Source organism: Puma concolor, chromosome A1 (assembly GCF_028749965.1).
Source record: "Puma concolor isolate L17-30 chromosome A1, mPumCon1.1.hap2, whole genome shotgun sequence".
NCBI classification, from domain to species: Eukaryota; Metazoa; Chordata; class Mammalia; order Carnivora; family Felidae; genus Puma; species Puma concolor.
In genome coordinates, this window is record NC_141667.1 from 144,420,250 (window position 1) to 144,441,401 (window position 21,152).

Genomic DNA, 21,152 nt, shown 5'->3' on the forward strand with positions numbered 1-21,152 from the left:
CTGGTGTCAAGAAAAATAGATTGGAACATAGGTTGATTTCTGGCTTTTCAGTTCGACTGTGTCTACCCAGACTACATGCAAATGTTTCTTTCACATGGAGAATCCAGTCTGCATCCAGAGTTAAGTGGGAGTTTATCATATGGACTCTCCCGTATGTTGGAGCCATATATTCCTGCATTTTTTCTATATGGGTTTTACCTTTAATATATTAACTACCTGTGCACATGTGCGCGCATACACACACACACACACACACACACACCATCTCATATGAGAAAACAATGAATGATTGCTCTTCCAAATTGAAGCCTGGGAACATGGCTCCTGATTTAATTCAAAGAAACACAATGAAAGCTAGAGCTGGTCAAAGCTTGTCCATCCTATTTAGGTTCCCAGAAATGTACTTTCTATTCCCTTTGTCCCAATTTGATGAGGCTTTGCCACTACAGCAAATTATGTAAGTTGTAAACAAAGAGCTACATCATTATGAGCAGAACCCAATGTAATATCAGCCTTTAATGGTCTTTTATAAACCTCGTATGAACAGCGGTGCCTTACAGAAAACCAGCACAATTGCTCTAAAGAAAACTCTTTCATTCTGCACTCTAACTAGTACCAGAATAAAGAACACACCAGCAAACAATGAATTGTATTGAAATAGAAAAATATGTGAAGCAAGACTGCCAAATTATTTATCTTTCATTAAAGGAGAAAATCACACATAATTATCTCTGGTAAATGAGCATGTTTGTGAAACTTTGCATGGGGCTCAGAAATAATAACCGTAAAAAATTCTACATTTAGTCAAGTTAAAATAACTGTCTGTTTTTATGTAAATTTTAGGAAAGGGACTTCTGAGCAGGCAAGGCATTCAAAAGGGGGTATAAACAGCCCTCTGAGCCCTGCTTGATCATCACTAGAGATGGAGCAACATGGATCTCTGCATCCTAGTGGAGTAGCTCATCCAGGCTGAAGGTAGTTTTCTATCCCTGTCACCGAATTACTGAGCAATTACATTGTGTAGCTCTATAATTCATGCATGAGCACGTAACAACTGAACGCTTTTTAGCTAGAGAGACTTGGAATCTCATTCCAAGAAAGGAAGCAGATATGCAACACTTTGTGGTTTTATTCATTGGTGTGTGTGTGTGTGTGTGTGTGTGTGTGTGTGTGTGTGTGTGTGTTTTGCAAAATTAAAGAGGATGTGCCAGACAAAGATATCAAAGAAGAATGTGCATTTCAGCACGGAGATAATGTGCAGGTGCCATCACTGAGCTTTTGTAGTCAGGAGCAAAAGTTAGAGCCAGCCAAGCTGAGAACTTTGAAATTTTAGCATAGAATTGCTTTTGGTTCCAAAGATAAGCTTATGAGTATTCAGGAAGCAAGGACATGCCAAATCAAGTTTCCTTTGCTGTTTCAGAACAACTCCCAAGTTTTTGTTTGTTTTGTTTTGTTTAGGGGCAAACTGCTCGGTGTGTAAATATTCCTGGCAGAACTTCTGAATAGACATCTCCTGGTATTTTCATTGATGAATCTTGTCACCATAGAAAGAACAAAAATATGCTCCATGTCTTAGCTATTCTAGGAGAGACTTGGATTAGAGTGGAAGATTTTTTTGTTATTCTAGTGTGATCTAGTGAAAGATTTTTACAGATGCAGAGACTTAGAGAAATTCACCTTAGGGAAACAACCTGGCTGCTTCTGGTCACTGAACCCTTTTCTATTATTCATAGTTGCTTCAAGAGCTCAAACAAATTTTCACAGATACTATTGTCTTAATTAATGATTAGGGCACCCCTTTCCTTCTGAATAGAGGTCCAGATGACCTTTTTCTAGACAGTATTGTTTTCAAAAGAAACTGTGTTCATTATTTTACAAAGTCATATCTCAGGTTTCTATTTCATTCATCTTATTTATTTGTTTGACTTGGGAGATCTGTCGGACCTTCCTCCTATTTTCACTGCTTCTTAACTCATGGTGATCACCTGAGTTCACGGCCATTGTTTTCTACCAGGAGAGAGATTTGGGGAGCCACCTTGGTGCACTTTGCACTGTTACTTACTTTACCCCCATAGATTATTTAGATTGACAGGGTCTCCTTCACTCTATTGCCAAAGGTCTAAAAATACCAATTACCAATACCAAAGATTTAAAAGTATCAATTTCTTCATTAGAACTGTAGAATGTCAGGTCTGGGAGAAAAAATGGAAAGCTAATCAAGTCTGTCTCCTTGTGTTCTAAAGATGAAGAAATGGTGATTTACACCCAGATGGAATTAGTAAGCCTCAAAAGTGAGTCCAAGTTTTGGGTCTCTGGATTGGGTCCTCTTTGTCCAATACCCTGCACCCCTGATGCAATTTTCCTGCAGTGTTTAGTGTCTGACTTATCTTCTCTCTTTCCAAGTGGAGTTGCCAACAGTACCCCCTTGGGGTATGATGCTTTCTTTGTGTGTCCACACTCATTCCTGGGCCTTACTGACCCTTTGTGGCTCCCGTCCGCTATTAGTGTGACAGCTCATTCCCTTCTGTGAGCCTCTGTGACATCTGTTTTCCCAGCCATCATTTTCCTTCCTCTGTCTCTGTGCCTGGGAGTTTATCTGAAATCTGTTCTCAGGATAAACTAGTCAGGCTATAAATTCCCCTTATAGGAATTTTGGACAGGAACAGCCTGACTTATCTTAGAACTTTGTCACATCAGAGAATTAGAAAATGTGCTTCATCTTCTCACAGGAGGTATCCCTCAGCATTTTTAGCAGGAAAAATAAATAAGTTTTTAGTGTTTCTCAGGCACGTTTTCTGCTTTCCCTTTTAATGTTTTAGTAAGCAATCCACTTCCTGGATGACCATGAACATATGGCATTAGTAATAATAAGTCATCATGAGGATGAGGACTTGGAATGATAATACATCAGAGTTCCTGAATAGAATGAGGATCCCAATTAGGACCCGGATCTAAAACTGTCATAGTTATTGCTGGTAAAGATGGATTGGGTGATGCTCCTTGAAGCAGTTTCCATCTTGAATTGATCTTACTTTCTCAGCAACTTCCTGGCTGCAAGCAGGAGTGGGAAAGCAGAGAGGTGTCCTGTCTGTGATCCATGCAGTGAACAGTAGGAGAGCAGACCCAAACACAAGGGAAGGTTCTCCTCCAGAAAGTTACCCTGCCCGAACCACAGCCATGCACTAATGTAAGTGGGGCTCCTTCTAGTTGTCCTGGTCAGACAAGTCCCTCTTCTCAGGAGGAATGAGTCCCACCCAGGAAGCGATGTCAGAAGATTCATTTGGGGCACTCCAGAGAGGTAGAAAATAATGGTGTCAATGTGTAGAATCAGGAATATGGAAAGTAAATTTTTCTTAAAAGAATGCTTCTTTCTAAATACTAATTGGTCAAAACTGAAGTTGAGGAAAAGAGAAGTTTCCCTTTCAGTGGCATCTCTCATGTAAGAGCCAAAGTCTTTCTTTCTGGGAGGTTGTAAACGAGGGAAGCGTGAGTGGATGAAGCACATGGACGGAATCTCTTAGTGTGCAATTTCAACTTCAGACCACATGCCACTTACCTAAATCCAGGAAATTACAGGTCATGTGTTTTTAAATTTTTTTTTGGAATGTTTGTTTGTTTTTGAGATATAGAGAGAGACAGAGCGTGAGCAGGGGAGGGGAAGAGAGAGAGGGAGACACAGAATCCAGAGCTCGAACTCACAAGCTGCGAGATCATGACCTGAGTGGAAGTCGGATGCTTAAACAACTGAGCCACCCAGGTGCCCCAAGGGTCGTGTCTTTTTAAAATTGTGAATCTATGCTTATGCTGGAAGAGTTGAAGTAAGAGCTTTTTTCCTTCTCTTCCCCCCCCAAATCATTATTTATTTATTTTTTCTGGAAGAATGGACTTGGAAGAGCTGAGCTATCCAACTGTGTCACTACATCAGTCTTGTGTCAGCACACTAAAACAGGCGGAAACCTTCTTTTAAACAATGCTTGTGTGGGCTCGCATTTGAGTTTGTCCTCCATGCTTATTTATCCGCTAATTTGAAGTGAGGTAGCCTGCATGCTTATCAAACATTAAAGTGCATACAAATAGCTGGGTGTCAACTGTAGACAGTGTGAGATTTTTACCTTACTTCAGGCAAAGATGTTAGCCTCCCACAGTTTCGTTTCTGGGACAGAAGACATGAGATTCGTGGTCCAGAGACAAAAGAATTTATTACTCATGATATAGTGGGCAGCATGAGGTTTATGTTCACATGAGTTTCCCTTGCTCTTCAAGTCCCAAGTCCCATGGGGCAATGCAGAGTGGTCTAGGGGGTGGCTGTGCATGCTGTGAATTTGCCTCACCACTGAGTAACCTGGAATGTAAGAAATCTTAATCTTGGGAAGAGATGCAAACAAATCTGCTCTACCCTTGCTCCAGAGGGAGACATTATCTTTGTTATTAACCTCAACAGCAAACATATTTACCTCTCTCTTCTGGAGAGAGATACTATCTCTCTCTTCTAAGACTATTTGCTATACAAATATTCTTGAAAACAAAAGCTCTCAACATTTTTTTTTTTTTTTTTTTTTGCCCAAAAGACTTGATAGTATGAGCTATTCATGGAGAAGATCCCCCAACACTGGGAATTTGTCTGAATTAATATTTGGTTCAGTTGGTCTGCGGTGGTATCTGAAATTCCTCATTGGTAACAAGCTCTTGGGTGATGCCAATAGCCGTGAAATAGTGATTACATTTATTCCCCTCTGTCGCCTATCATTCTGTCTTGACTTGAACATGTAGCAAAGCAAGGGGCACCTGGGAGGCTGCGTCGGTTAAGCGTCCCACTTCAGCTCAGGTCACGATCTCGCGGTTTGCGAGTTCGAGTCCCACGTCGGGCTCTGTGCTGTCAGCACGGAGCCTGCGTGGGATCCTCTGTCTCCCTCTGTCTCCTCCTGTCTCTCTGCTCCTCTCCCTCTTGTTCTGTCTCTCTCAAAACTACACACTAAAAAAAATGCGGTAAAAAAAAAAAAAAGAAAGAAAACAAACATAAAAAACCACACATCTGTGACAAGCAGACCTTGGAATAAAACTAACGGATAGCTCTCTGTTCCTAAAGGAAAATAACTTAGCTATTCCCACTCCTTCTTCTTCCCTTTGTCTAATCTCTGCCCTGTTCTCTCTATCTCATGCATACTGTGTAGATATAGAGAAATCCTAACCACACACACACACACGTAAATATATACATATACGTGAAATGACACAATTAGTGTAGTGAAGTTACAACATTGTATAATGCCCACATGTTCCTGCCATCATAAGAACTCTTCGTTATTTGGGTTTTCAAAGAGAAAATTTTGTCCCGTGGTTAAAAGCAGAGTCTCTGGGGCCAAACTTCCAGGATTCAAATTTGGAAGTTACTGTTTACCACATCTGTGAACTTTGCCTGGTTACTAACCCTTGTTATAACTCAGGTTCCGCATTCGAAAAATGGAAATGGTATAATCAGGTGTCAGGTGTGTGGAAAAAAATATGACCCCTAATAATAGCTACATAACTGTTTGTTATTCATATCGCTAGTTCCACTAACACACTTTTCAGTTTGCTGTATCCCTTGAAAACAAATTATGAAATGAATTGGCAAAAGAACTTGGTCTTCCGCAGAGCAATATTAAAATTGATGTTTATGATATTAAGAATTTGTCATCAAATAAATTACAGTTCTCACCAATATCACGTTATGTTATTGAAGACCCAGCAGCTATAAACTTCTGGTCATTATGAAAGTAGAATAATGCTCTAAATTACATAAATTTGGGATATATTTATTATATGAAATATCCAGACTAAATATGAAATTAATGTCCTTCATTACCTTAGTATAATGCTTTGAAGTCCCATAAATACACATACACATAATGCATATGACTGCTCTGTATCATAGCATTGATCTAAAGTTATACTATTGATTTAAGAAAACAGTTAATTAACATTTTTGCTGTCCGTTAATTGTCTGTACAATTCATTTCAACTTAGCAAATATAAATGAATGTGTGTTATTTGGAACTTGCATTACTAGGCACTAAGGATATAAAAACAACTAAGATCTAGCCTTTAATGACCTCACCCCCTCATGGAGGAAAGATTGTGCATTATAACATGATTATTTAATATATCTATAATATAATAACTCTCAGAACACTGGGCAAGCGTCAGGAACTTTTGGCTTCCTGAGACATGAAGTACATCGGAGTTTGAGATAACCATGGCTCTTTTCCCTCATAAGAACATTTCCTAAAGAAGTTTCCTTTTTGCTGTTTGCCCTCTGCAGTGTGTAAATGCAGGGCATTCATTCATTGATTCACAGTAACATATGAAGTTTTCTGCTGTGTGCCAGGTATCTAGAGGAGGTACCCCAAAAATAAAAAAACATAAAAACAAATAATGGTTTACAGCCTCCAAGAAGCGCAGTGTGTATAGAAAAGGCAGACAAATAAACGGTAGGTTGGCAATGATGTCTGAAGCCTCAGTGACGGGGATAATTAATGCACAGGTGTCAAGGAATGTCTATGCCTTTTAGAACACAGTGAAGCTGGCTCTGTTGTTCTTTTCTTTCATTTTACTTTTGAGGTATGAGGGTGATGGAACACCTGTCTGCCTTTATTACCCATTCTTACTTTATTGTCAGTAACTGTTGATTTCTGACGATTGCTCCCTTTAGTTTCTTCTGCATTGTTCATCTTTTGTAACCGTTTTCCAAGGTTTTTATCTTGATGGTACTGTACCGTCATTGAAGGACTTAATAAAAGAGATTGGGATAGCGTTTTATGGGTGGACATGACTTTCTGGTAATTTATCATTCTTTCATCATGTTTTCGTATGCTCCAAATGAATGCCTGTCTCAAAAAACATTAAAATAAGCAATACAGGGGTATACAGCAGGAAACAAAGTCCGCTCCTGTGTGACCCCATGCAGTCCTACTTTCCAGATTTAAGCACTCTTGCATTTGTGTGTGTGTGTGTGTTTGTTTCAGGAATTTTTATAAACATAATCAAGAATATAGAGAGAAAGATATAAGGGTATAAAGCGGAATACTAACTTTGTAGTACCAATAGATTGCATTTCTGTTTAATGAAATGTCTTAGGTTTCCTGTATCACCTTACATAAATTTGGCTCGCTCGTTCCATTTTTTTCTTTAATGTATAGTACTTACAATCATCGATGATTTGTACATAAAACATGGCACATGTTTGTCTGTATTTTAAAGGGTGAATTTTTGGAAGTGATATTGGTGGATCAAAGGATATGTACTTTTAAATTTTTATTAGGTTCTACCAAAATATCTTCCTAAAAGATAGTTTCAGTTTATACTGCCAATAAAAAAAAATGTATGAAAGTTTCCCTTTCCACTCAAGCTCACAGCATTGCCCATATTAAACTTTCTAACTTTGACTAAACTAAAAGATAAAAATTGATACCACAGTTGTTGATGTGCAAAGATTTGTGTGTGTGGATGTGTGTTGGTGGGGGGTGGGGATATGTCGCCTAATCACATTCTTAACACATTTTTTCAAGTTGGATTATTTGTCTTTTTAAAAATTGTATAGTTACCTCACATTCATGATCATCCATTTCAAAAACCAGCCTGTGGTCCTTCAAAAAACAATAGCTTGGATCATGATCCCAGGGTCCTGGGATCAAGCTCTGCATCATCTCTGTGCTGAGCATGGAGATTCTCTGTCTCTGTCTGTCTGTCTCTCTCTCTCAAAATCTCCCTCTTTCCCTCCCCTGCTCATTCACTCTTTCTCTGAAAAAAAAAATTCCATAGATGCTTTAGGGGATGGAAGGAAGTTTGTGAGCAATGTTTTTCAGATCAGGAGATTTAGAGTAGAGAACTCTGGTAAGAAATAGAGGTGAGGCGGAAGATGGCGGCGTAGGAGGACGCTGGGCTCACCGCGCGTCCTGCTGATCACTTAGATTCCACCTACACCTGCCTAAATAACCCAGAAAACCACCAGAGGATTAGCAGAACGGAGTCGCCGGAGCCAAGCGCAGACGAGAGGCCCACGGAAGAGGGTAGGAAGGGCGGCGAGGCGGTGCGCGCTCCACGGACTGGCGGGAGGGAGCCGGGGCGGAGGGGCGGCTCGCCGGCCAAGCAGAGCCCCCGAGTTTGGCTTGCAAAAAGCGGAGGGGCCTGACGGACTGTGTTCCGACAGCAAGCGCGACTTAGCGTCTGGGAAGTCATAAGTTAACAGCTCTGCTCAGAAAGCGGGAAGGCTGGAGGACAAAGGGAAGGAGAGCTGCTGAGCCCCCGGACGACAGAGCTCAGTTTGGTGGGGAACAAAGGCGCTCGCCAGCGCCATCTTCCCCGCCCATCCCCCAGCCAAAATCCCAAAGAGAACCAGTTCCTGCCAGGGAACTTGCTCGCTCCGCGCAAACACCCAACTCTGCGCTTCTGCGGAGCCAAACCTCCGGCAGCAGATCTGACTCCCTCCTGCTGCCACAGGGCCCCTCCTGAAGTGGATCACCTAAGGAGAAGCAAGCTAAGCCTGCCCCTCCTGCCCCTGTGCACCTTGCCTACCCACCCCAGCTAAGACGCCAGATCCCCAGCATCACAAGCCTGGCAGTGTGCAAGTAGCCCAGACAGACCACCCCACCCCACAGTGAATCCCGCCCCTAGGAGAGGGGAAGAGAAGGCACGCACCAGTCTGACTGTGGCCCCAGCGGTGGGCTGGGAGCAGACATCAGGTCTGACTGCGGCTCCGCCCACCAACTCCAGTTATACACCACAGCACAGGGGAAGTGCCCTGCAGGTCCTCACCACGCCAGGGACTATCCAAAATGACCAAGCGGAAGAATTCCCCTCAGAAGAATCTCCAGGAAATAACAACAGCTAATGAGCTGATCAAAAAGGATTTAAATAATATAACAGAAAGTGAATTTAGAATAATAGTCATAAAATTAATCGCTGGGCTTGAAAACAGTATAGCTGACAGCAGAGAATCTCTTGCTACAGAGATCAAGGGACTAAGGAACAGTCACGAGGAGCTGAAAAACGCTTTAAACGAAATGCATAACAAAATGGAAACCACCACGGCTCGGATTGAAGAGGCAGAGGAGAGAATAGGTGAACTAGAAGATAAAGTTATGGAAAAAGAGGAAGCTGAGAAAAAGAGGGATAAAAAAATCCAGGAATATGAGGGGAAAATTAGAGAACTAAGTGATACACTAAAAAGAAATAATATACGCATCATTGGTATCCCAGAGGAGGAAGAGAGAGGGAAAGGTGCTGAAGGGGTACTTGAAGAAATAATAGCTGAGAACTTCCCTGAACTAGGGAAGGAAAAAGGCATTGAAATCCAAGAGGCACAGAGAACTCCCTTCAGACGTAACTTGAATCGATCTTCTGCACGACATATCATAGTGAAACTGGCAAAATACAAGGATAAAGAGAAAATTCTGAAAGCAGCAAGGGGTAAACGTGCCCTCACATATAAAGGGAGACCTATAAGACTGGTGACTGATCTGTCTTTTGAAACTTGGCAGGCCAGAAAGAATTGGCACGAGATTTTCAGTGTGCTAGACAGAAAAAATATGCAGCCGAGAATCCTTTATCCAGCAAGTCTGTCATTTAGAATCGAAGGAGAGATAAAGGTCTTCCCAAACAAACAAAAACTGAAGGAATTTGTCACCACTAAACCAGCCCTACAAGAGATCCTAAGGGGGACCCTGTGAGACAAAGTACCAGAGACATCACTACAAGCATAAAACATACAGACATCACAATGACTCTAAACCCATATCTTTCTATAATAACACTGAATGTAAATGGATTAAATGCGCCAACCAAAAGACATAGGGTATCAGAATGGATAAAAAAACAAGACCCATCTATTTGCTGTCTACAAGAGACTCATTTTAGACCTGAGGACACCTTTAGATTGAGAGTGAGGGGATGGAGAACTATTTATCATGCGACTGGAAGCCAAAAGAAAGCTGGAGTAGCCGTCCTTATATCAGACAAACTAGACTTTCAATTAAAGGCTGTAACAAGAGATGAAGAAGGACATTATATAATAGTGACAGGGTCTATCCATCAGGAAGAGCTAACAATTATAAATGTCTATGCGCCGAATACCGGAGCGCCCAAATATATAAAACAATTACTCATAAACACAAGCAACCTTATTGATAAGAATGTGGTAATTGCAGGGGACTTTAACACCCCACTTACAGAAATGGATAGATCATCTAGACACACGATCAATAAAGAAACAAGGGCCCTGAATGAGACATTGGATCAGATGGACTTGACAGATATATTTAGAACTCTGCATCCCAAAGCAACAGAATATACTTTCTTCTCGAGTGCACATGGAACATTCTCCAAGATAGATCATATACTGGGTCACAAAACAGCCCTTCATAAGTTTACAAGAATTGAAATCATACCATGCATACTTTCAGACCACAATGCTATGAAGCTTGAAATCAACCACAGAAAAAAGTCTGGAAAACCTCCAAAAGCATGGAGGTTAAAGAACACCCTACTCACGAATGAGTGGGTCAACCAGGCAATTAGAGAAGAAATTAAAAAATATATGGAAACAAACGAAAATGAAAATACAACAATCCAAACGCTTTGGGACGCAGCAAAGGCAGTCCTGAGAGGAAAATACATTGCAATCCAGGCCTATCTCAAGAAACAAGAAAAATCCCAAATACAAAATCTAACAGCACACCTAAAGGAAATAGAAGCAGAACAGCAAAGGCAGCCTAAACCCAGCAGAAGAAGAGAAATAATAAAGATCAGAGCAGAAATAAACAATATAGAATCTAAAAAAACTGTAGAGCAGATCAACGAAACCAAGAGTTGGTTTTTTGAAAAAATAAACAAAATTGACAAACCTCTAGCCAGGCTTCTCAAAAAGAAAAGGGAGATGACCCAAATAGATAAAATCATGAATGAAAATGGAATGATTACAACCAATCCCTCAGAGATACAAACAATTATCAGGGAATACTATGAAAAATTATATGCCAACAAATTGGACAACCTGGAAGAAATGGACAAATTCCTGAACACCCACACTCTTCCAAAACTCAATCAGGAGGAAATAGAAAGCTTGAACAGACCCATAACCAGCGAAGAAATTGAATCGGTTATCAAAAATCTCCCAACAAATAAGAGTCCAGGACCAGATGGCTTCCCAGGGGAGTTCTACCAGACGTTTAAAGCAGAGATAATACCTATCTTTCTCAAGCTATTCCAAGAAATAGAAAGGGAAGGAAAACTTCCAGACTCATTCTATGAAGCCAGTATTACTTTGATTCCTAAACCAGACAGAGACCCAGTAAAAAAAGAGAACTACAGGCCAATATCCCTGATGAATATGGATGCCAAAATTCTCAATAAGATACTAGCAAATCGAATTCAACGGCATATAAAAAGAATTATTCACCATGATCAAGTGGGATTCATTCCTGGGATGCAGGGCTGGTTCAACATTCGCAAATCAATCAACGTGATACATCACATTAACAAAAAAAAAGAGAAGAACCATATGATCCTGTCAATCGATGCAGAAAAGGCCTTTGACAAAATCCAGCACCCTTTCTTAATAAAAACTCTTGAGAAAGTCGGGATAGAAGGAACATACTTAAAGATCATAAAAGCCATTTATGAAAAGCCCACAGCTAACATCATCCTCAACGGGGAAAAACTGAGAGCTTTTTCCCTGAGATCAGGAACACGACAGGGATGCCCACTCTCACCGCTGTTGTTTAACATAGTGCTGGAAGTTCTAGCATCAGCAATCAGACAACAAAAGGAAATCAAAGGCGTCAAAATTGGCAAAGATGAAGTCAAGCTTTCGCTCTTTGCAGATGACATGATATTATACATGGAAAATCCGATAGACTCCACCAAAAGTCTGCTAGAACTGATACATGAATTCAGCAAAGTTGCAGGATACAAAATCAATGTACAGAAATCAGTTGCATTCTTATACACTAACAATGAAGCAACAGAAAGACAAATAAAGAAACTGATCCCATTCACAATTGCACCAAGAAGCATAAAATACCTAGGAATCAATCTAACCAAAGATGTAAAGGATCTGTATGCTGAAAACTATAGAAAGCTTATGAAGGTAATTGAAGAAGATTTAAAGAAATGGAAAGACATTCCCTGCTCATGGATTGGAAGAATAAATATTGTCAAAATGTCAATACTACCCAAAGCTATCTACACATTCAATGCAATCCCAATCAAAATTGCACCAGCATTCTTCTCGAAACTAGAACAAGCAATCCTAAAATTCATATGGAACCACAAAAGGCCCCGAATAGCCAAAGTAATTTTGAAGAAGAAGACCAAAGCAGGAGGCATCACCATCCCAGACTTTAGCCTCTACTACAAAGCTGTCATCATCAAGACAGCATGGTATTGGCACCAAAACAGACACATAGACCAATGGAATAGAATAGAAACCCCAGAACTAGACCCACAAACGTACGGCCAACTCATCTTTGACAAAGCAGGAAAGAACATCCAATGGAAAAAAGACAGTCTCTTTAACAAATGGTGCTGGGAGAACTGGACAGCAACATGCAGAAGGTTGAAACTAGACCACTTTCTCACACCATTCACAAAAATAAACTCAAAATGGATAAAGGACCTGAATGTGAGACAGGAAACCATCCAAACCTTAGAGGAGAAAGCAGGAAAAGACCTCTCTGACCTCAGCCGTAGCAATGTCTTACTCGACACATCCCCAAAGGTAAGGGAATTAAAAGCAAAAGTGAATTCCTGGGACCTTATGAAGATAAAAAGCTTCTGCACAGCAAAGGAAACAACCAACAAAACTAAAAGGCAACCAACGGAATGGGAAAAGATATTTGCAAATGACATATCGGACAAAGGGCTAGTATCCAAAATCTATAAAGAGCTCACCAAACTCCACACCCAAAAAGCAAATAACCCAGTGAAGAAATGGGCAGAAAACATGAATAGACACTTCTCTAAAGAAGACATCCGGATGGCCAACAGGCACATGAAAAGATGTTCAGCGTCGCTCCTTATCAGGGAAATACAAATCAAAACCACACTCAGATATCACCTCACGCCAGTCAGAGTGGCCAAAATGAACAAATCAGGAGACTATAGATGCTGGAGAGGATGTGGAGAAACGGGAACCCTCTTGCACTGTTGGTGGGAATGCAAATTGGTGCAGCCGCTCTGGAAAGCAGTGTGGAGGTTCCTCAGAAAATTAAAAATAGACCTACCCTATGACCCAGCAATAGCACTGCTAGGAATTTATCCAAGGGACACAGGAGTACTGATGCATAGGGGCACTTGTACCCCAATGTTCATAGCAGCACTCTCAACAATAGCCAAATTATGGAAAGAGCCTAAATGTCCATCAACTGATGAATGGATAAAGAAATTGTGGTTTATATACACAATGGAGTACTACGTGGCAATGAGAAAAAATGAAATATGGCCTTTTGTAGCAACGTGGATGGAACTGGAGAGTGTGATGCTAAGTGAAATAAGCCATACAGAGAAAGACAGATACCATATGGTTTCACTCTTATGTGGATCCTGAGAAACTTAAGAGAAACCCATGGGGGAGGGGAAAAAAAAAAAAAAAAAAGAGGTTAGAGTGGGAGAGAGCCAAAGCATAAGAGACTGTTGAGAACTGAGAACAAACTAAGGGTTGATGGGGGGTGGGAGGGAGGAGAGGGTGGGTGATGGGTACTGAGGAGGGCACCTTTTGGGATGAGCACTGGGTGTTGTATGGAAACCAATTTGACAATAAATTTCATATATAAATAAAAAAAAAAAAAAAAAAAAAGAAATAGAGGTGAGGCCACAAAAGTTAACCGCTACAGGCAGTGGAAACATTCTCTCACTTTTGCCAGGCAGTTAATGCCCCACTCATTCAGTCAAGAACACCTTTTTAAGAAAAGTAATAAAGTTGAAGGTCATTTTCCTTTTAAAGCTTGATGGGATACTCTATTTCACCTTTTGAGTACTTTATACTTAGGTATTTAGACTTCTTTCTTCTATCCTTATGTGTAGCCTCCCTGCTGTAATATACAAAATCAGAAAAAACACATTGAAGATATTTAAAGATATTGCCCAGGCTTGTGACCTGGGGACATATGAATAGATCATTTTTATGTAGCCTGGTTTTGGATAATTCTCTCTTCTAAACTAATGTTCTGCAATTTCAGATTTGTTAAAGTAGTTAATTCAAGGCTATTATCAAGTTTCAGCAAAAATATTATTCTTGTTTATATTTGTTCATTAGACATATTTCCTCTGGAATATATTGAACAGTGTAAACTGTCTTTGAGACAATGAAATAATAATGTAAACATAAAAATTACATACAGTGATTATCATATAAAGACCGATATAAATAGATACATTAGAGCTCTGGATACTTTTATTCCAGAGTATTTGGCAGAGATGAATTGAAACTGAGAATTTTAGTGTACATTAACTAATTAGAAAATAACCTCTATAGCATAGGTTTAGAAGTTAATTGTTATCTTTTAAGAAATTTAGTTTGACTTAGTATTTTGCATAGCAGCTATTTTAGACATAGCCTTCATTGATTGATATCCTCCTCACTTTAAAGGCATCAAATAAGCATACTGATTTTAAGTTCTCAGAAGAGATTTAATAAAATCTAGTATATGAATCTCCTTGCCTATACAGATATTTCTGGTCTACCACTGGTAAGCTTAGCTTTACTTGCTACTCAGAAAATTGTTGTTAGTTTAAAATGTAAGCCCCTTAGAACACCTGGGTGGTTCAGTCGGTTGAGCATCTGACTCTTGATTTTGGTTTAGGTCATGATCCCTGGGTCATGGGATCAAGCCCCTCATCAGATTCTGTGCTGAGCATGCAGTCTGCTTAAGATTCTCTCTCTCTTTCCCCCTCTGTCCCTCTCCTCTGCTCGCACTCTCTCTCTCTAAAATAAAGGGGAAAAAAATAGAGAAAAAAAAGGTAAGCCCCTTGAGGACAAAGACTGTGTCTATTTTCTTTTATTTCCCCAGCACCTATACCTGGCATTTCAGAGCTCAATAAATCTGTTGGATGGAAAGAGAGAGAGAGAGAGAGAGAGAGAGAGAGAGATGATGATGATCATAGGTTTAAAGAAACAGAATCACATGATTACAATATTCTTTTAAGGAAATAAACCACCAGATTTTTGCACAGACACCAGTATTTTTAAAGAAATGAGATCATATTCTAAATATAGTTTTTACTAGTTGTTTAATAGCAACAGACTTGATGTGTACATTTTATTTTCAATGTTTCTTTGAAAACAGACAGAAATGATATTTTAATGCAAATGCAGAAAAGTGACAGGAAAACCTTTTTCCCCCCTTATTCCTGGTTTAAAATGCATTCTATCTTCTGAAAAACAGTATGTGTCTTCTTTGAGCTGATTGATACTGAAAATATTATGATGGTTTATATCAATAAATGGAGAGAATTCATTGGAATCTCAATTTTTAATTTGTGTAACAGAGGATAGCTAGAATCAAAACTGAGAAATACCACTCTGTCACTGAGTAGAGTCAGAAAATTTCTTTCATCATCATTTTTCTTCATTAGTTAATGTAGTACAAAAGAGTTATCTTGAGTTCTGAAAAACATGTGACTTCAAGGTAACTATAAAACAGCAAATATTATTTCTGATGCATCTTCTTTAACTGTTACTTAGAAGGCAGTGTAGCATTGAGATGCAGGGTGACAGAGTACGGTGCTTTAGATGACTACTTCTCAAACTTTAATATATTTATAAATCACACCTAGGAGTAGGTTTCGAGCAGCAGAGCTGAAATTCTTTAATTCGGACAAGTTTCCAGGAGATGCTGAGATGGTCAGGTTGTGAACTATACTTTGAAAAGCCAACTTTGGAGCACTTTTTAAGCTGGAGCCCAAGTGTATTCTAACACTTGCCCAAATGGGAACCTGGATAAATTAGATGGTGCCATGCCTCTCTTTCTGATCTGTAAAATGGAATAAAGGATGAATTTCCCTCGTAGGGTTATTGTAAGGATTGTATGAATGAATACACACACAAAAATCTTGTAAGAGTCCCTGACAGGGTGTTTAAAAACAAAATACAGCCAATTAAATTTGAAGATCTAATTAGTTTATTAAGCAATTTGTGAATTGGGCAACATCACATCTAGCAAGTAGAAGGGAGCTGGGAGGAATTGTACAAAATGGAAGATTTTTATAGGAAGGAAGGTGTGGCAAGAAGTTTCTAGCAAAATAAAAGAAAGGATTGTTTCAGGCAAGATCACCTTCCGGTAGGGGGGAGGACAGGAAGTCTTATTAGGTGGGTTGCCTCATCTTCCTTTGAGGGGTGGGGAGGGCCCATGTGACACATTACCTCATTGGGGATGACCAGAAAATTCTAGATTGATGGTTTAAAATTCCACTCCTGGAGAGGTTGGAACTGCAATTAAATCTTGGTTTGCTGTCCTGGGGGTAAAGTCTCCACCTAGGCCCTGTGACTTTGTTTTTAATGCAGGTAGTAGAAATTCTTGATGCTATCATTTTAACTTTTGTTTATTCATAAGTAAGCAAAAATATGTTATCAAATACAGAAATCATCATCAGAGACTTCAGACATGACATACGGAAACTTTCACAGAGTAAGCATTCATATTGGTCCCATAACAGAGGAAACAGCATTTATGTTTCCCAGTATGCATGCTGGTGCTTTTTGCCACCATGCCTTTGTGCCCTATAATTCATCTTTTGACTTTACAAGTGTCTCAACGTTTTTGAGAAATGCACAAAGTCAAGATGTATAAAAACACACATTTAAAAAAAAAGTCAAATAATACTTTGTCAGCTTGAAGCCCCTAATTTCCTTCAGAATGACATCATGGCAATTTGCTATCATGCTATTATTTGCTACAATAGCGATGCATCACTACCCTCAAAAGAATAAGCAACATCTGTTCCAATGAATTTTCTTTGCATAAGATGGAGAAATGGAAAAAAAAGAAAAAAAAGAGAAGAAGAAAGAAAAGAAAAGAAAAGAAAAGAAAAGAAAAGAAAAGAAAAGAAAAGAAAAGAAAAGAAAAGAAAAGAAAGGAAGGAATGGGATTCAACTTCAACCTCCCGTAGCCCATGCACTGATGGTCTTTGCTGGCAGGAATGCTGTTGAACGTGAATGAAGCATGCATGGGAAGATAGAAAAATTGGCTTAGGAAAAGCATAACTTCTTTGCAGCCAGATGTTACCCTTGCTCAGGTATCTATCGTGTCACTGTTGGAAAAAGCATTTATGTTCAAGTGCCTGACTAAATCTAAAGACAAGAATAAAAGCTACTTAAAACAAAACAAAACAAAACAAAAAAAACCCTTGTAATAGCAACTGGTGTTTGCTTTCCAGGCAAGAATATTTTAGCTGTTCCCATTGTAGGGATTTTTTTTTTTTTTTGGCATGGATAATGATTTAACAGTTATGAAACAATTACCATGAGTAAGGTACTATGTTTGGCATTGAGGGAGCTGCGCATGTAGAAAAACCAAGTTCAGCTTGCCAGGAACTCACGATCTATGGCTGATCACATACAGCCAAATCCAAGGGATCTACAGTGAGATCTGTATTACAAATGACACGTCACTGGTATTCTGGGAAGGGAGACATTCCTGTCAGTGGATTCTCCTTGAAGGAAATGAGAGTTAAACTCTGCCCAGAAGATTAGAAAGGATTTTAATAAACAAGCAGAGGCGGGACCTTATCCGATAGGAGTGGAAAAAGAGCAGCAAATCCTGGGGAAGCTTTGGTCACTCACTCACATTGGACCTAAGTGTAAGTTGCATAATTGCTAATGATGGAAGAAGAGGGACTTTTAGGGCCAGGTCATAAGAGACTCAACTTACTGTGCTAAAGAATTTTGACTGTTTGGGGCACCTGAGTGACTCAGTTGGTTAAGCTTCTGACTTTAGCTCAGGTCATGATCTCACACCTTGTGAGTTCCAGCCCTGCATCCGGCTCTGCACTGACAGCTCGGAGCCTGGAGCTTGCTTCAGATTTTGTGTCTCCCTCTGTCTCTGCCCCTCCCCCGTTTGCACTCTGTCTCTCTTTCAAAAATAAACATTAAAAAAAAAGATTTAGGACTGTTTTTCCTCTTGAGGAAATGGGGAGACCCTGAAGGTTTTTACACAGAAAAGTGACATATCAGAATTGTGCTTCCTGGACATGCCATGATGAACAGGTGGATGTGGGACAAAGATAAGTGAAAATACAAGAGAGAAAAGCAGGGTAATCTGTGGCTAGAGGCCTCTTCCTGCTTGATGATGTGTCAGAAGGCTGAGATGGAATGACCCCCAGTTACTACATAAATCTACTCTCCATGTAACCCAGGTGCCGTATCTATTCACCTCTATGATTAAAATCTCTTTTCCCCACTTGTCAGCACCATAGAGTAAATACGTAGCCATGAAAGCTCTGGTGTGCGAAATGGTGCTGCTGCATTCTCAATGCAGACAGAAGCTTGACTCTGGGCCAAATCTAAAGAATGAAGAATGTGGACTTCGACACAACACATTGTGTTTCTAATGATAACAACTGGAAGGAAAATTATTTCAACTGACCAAAATTGGTGGAAACCAGAGGCGAGATTGAAAACCAATAAAACAGTGAACAGATAAGACAATTTCAGGAAAACTTAGGACGTTAAAATCCTATTTTTTGTGTGTACCGTGATCCTCATATTAACCTAGAGCATAGAGATAATTTGTTTATGTTCTACAACAACAACAAAGATGGTTTGAAAGTTGGGATCAGAGAAACTATCAATGAAATATTTATGATTCCCCAAATCCATTCAGAGATATCTTCCCTGTCTCTTAGTTAGTCCTCCAAACAGTTCTATTTCATAGTTGTTATGGTCTTCCTATTTACAGATGAGGAAACAGTCCCAGAGATAGAAAATTATTTTTCCATGTTCCTGCCATTAGAAAACAGCAGAGCCAAAGCTAGAACCAAGATCTATGGGACTTTTGGGATCCTTAGATTCTTCCTTCATGTTGCTTCAAGTCCCATTAGCCTCTTTTACAAAAGAGTAACAAAGCAGGGTTCTTTCACCGACTTTGAACTCAGAATACCCAAGTTTATGTTTAGAATCTGCTCCTGAACTAACTTGGTATGAGCATCTACAAACTGTGGATTATTTTTGGAATTGGTTGTAAGAGCACATTATTTGTGGGTGCCTGGATGGCTTAGTTGGGTAAGCATCTGACTCTTGGTATCAGCTCAGGTCGTGATTTCATGGTTCATGGGTTTGAGCCCCATATCGAGCTCTGTGCTGACAGAGCCTGCTTGGGTTTCATTCTCTCTCTACCCCTCCCTGTCTCTCTTTCTCTCCCATCAATCAATCAATCAATCAATCAATCAATCCCCCCAAAACCCGCATTATTTATTAACTGCCTTGTGGCTGTTGTTAGAGTAACAGAAAATCTCAATGTGATGTAAACTCACCTTGCAGTCTCGAAACAATGTATAAGGTAAGCTTAATATTACAGTAATTAATTAAACAGTTTTTAATAATTTATTAAACATTAATGATGATGGTAATAATATTTGTTGGGCTTTGCAAAGCTTATGTTTTGCTCTTAGTGTGTTCCTCTTAATTCTGGCGTTTAAATGAACATGATTATTTTCATCTGTCCAGTGTCAATTTTGAAGTAGAAGGCCAACTGTAAATGAAAATGTAAATGCTGGGGCACCTGGGTGACTCAGTCGGTTAAGCGTCTGACTCTTGGTTTCGGCTCAGGTCGTGATCTCACAGTTCATGCGTTCAAGCCCCATGTCGGGCTCTCTGCTGACAGCTCAGAGTCTCAAGCCTGCTTTGGATTCTGTGTCTCCATCTCTCTCTCTCTCTCTCTCTCTCTCTCTCTCTGCCCCTCCCCGGCTCTCACACTCTGTCTCTGTCTCAAAAATAAATAAAAAATAAAAAAAATAATGGGGTGCCTGGATGTCAGTTAAGCCTCCAACTTCACCTTGGGTCGTGATCTCATGGTTTGTGGGTTCGAGCCCCAAATCGGGCTCTGTGCTGACAGCTCAGAGCCTGGACCCTGCTTCGGATTCTGTGTCTCCCTCTCTCTCTGCCCTCGCCTGTCACACTCTGTCTCTCTGTTAAAAATAAATAAACATTAAAAAAATTAAAATAAAATAAAATAAAATAAAATAAAATAAAATAAAATAAAATAAAATAAAATTTTAAAAAGGAAATTTAAATGGTACCTAAGAAGAAGTTTAGAATAATGGCAGATGTTTGAGGTTTTAAGTCCCACAGACCTGGCATGATTTTTTAGCCCAGAAACCCCTCCAGGTGTATATTTTGGTATAAATTACTTAACTTGAAATATTTCTATATTTACAAAATGAGGATATTAAAAAAATTTATTTCACACTATTATGAGGATCTGAGATCCTGCACTTAGAGCCCCTGGCAAATAGTGAGTGCCCAGGGAAAGACAGATTCTCTTATGGTTACTAAAGTCATTTTCCATTTGATTCCTTCATGTAGATGGAAATGTCCCAGTCACATGAGAAAGGAGATAGTTTTGGCCAAGAATATTTTCTTTTCCTTCTGAAAATTCAGTCACAACAAGAAAGTTGATCACCAGGGCCAAACAAACCCCAAAGTCCACACTCTCGGGTCATTTTCCTCACTCTTCTGTGAGTGCTGAGGGAACGTGAAATGATATCCTTTACAAAATGGGCAGTGAGCTCATGCGATTGAAGTCCTTTACACCAATATTCAGGCACACAAGATGATGCCTTTGCTCTTTATTCACATGTACATAGAAAGTTTGTGTAATTAGTTACTTTGCAATCTATAATAGGATTCATACCCATTCCAAAATCATGTGAAAGGCAGCCATTAATAAGAAAACTATACCGAAAGATAATCTTCTGATACAGGGTCTCAGAACCCTAAACTGAATAGTATGAGGTCAGACTGCTTAGTTTTATTCTGGCTTTTTCTGTGCTAGCTGTGGGAGGTAGGCTCATTTGACTTCAAACTCCAGCTCCTTCATCTGGGTAAAAAAAAAAAATCACAAAAATTGCTAACTGCTGCCTCTTAAGTTTGTAAAGCGCATAGAACAATGGTCAGCACATAG

General features: G+C 39.7%; 1 long non-coding RNA gene across 3 annotated transcripts in view; it reads left to right on the plus strand.

Annotated features, from left to right (window-relative positions):
• The first annotated feature begins 918 nt into the window (after positions 1-918).
• Positions 919-21,152, plus strand: part of LOC147584531 (uncharacterized) — a 158,853-nt gene continuing 138,619 nt past the window's right edge. For 2 of the 3 annotated variants that reach the window (XR_015250703.1, XR_015250705.1), the window contains exon 1: positions 919-975. This is a non-coding gene — a long non-coding RNA (uncharacterized LOC147584531). The remainder of the gene's footprint in view (positions 976-21,152) is intronic. The other variant, XR_015250704.1, reaches the window with a different exon arrangement.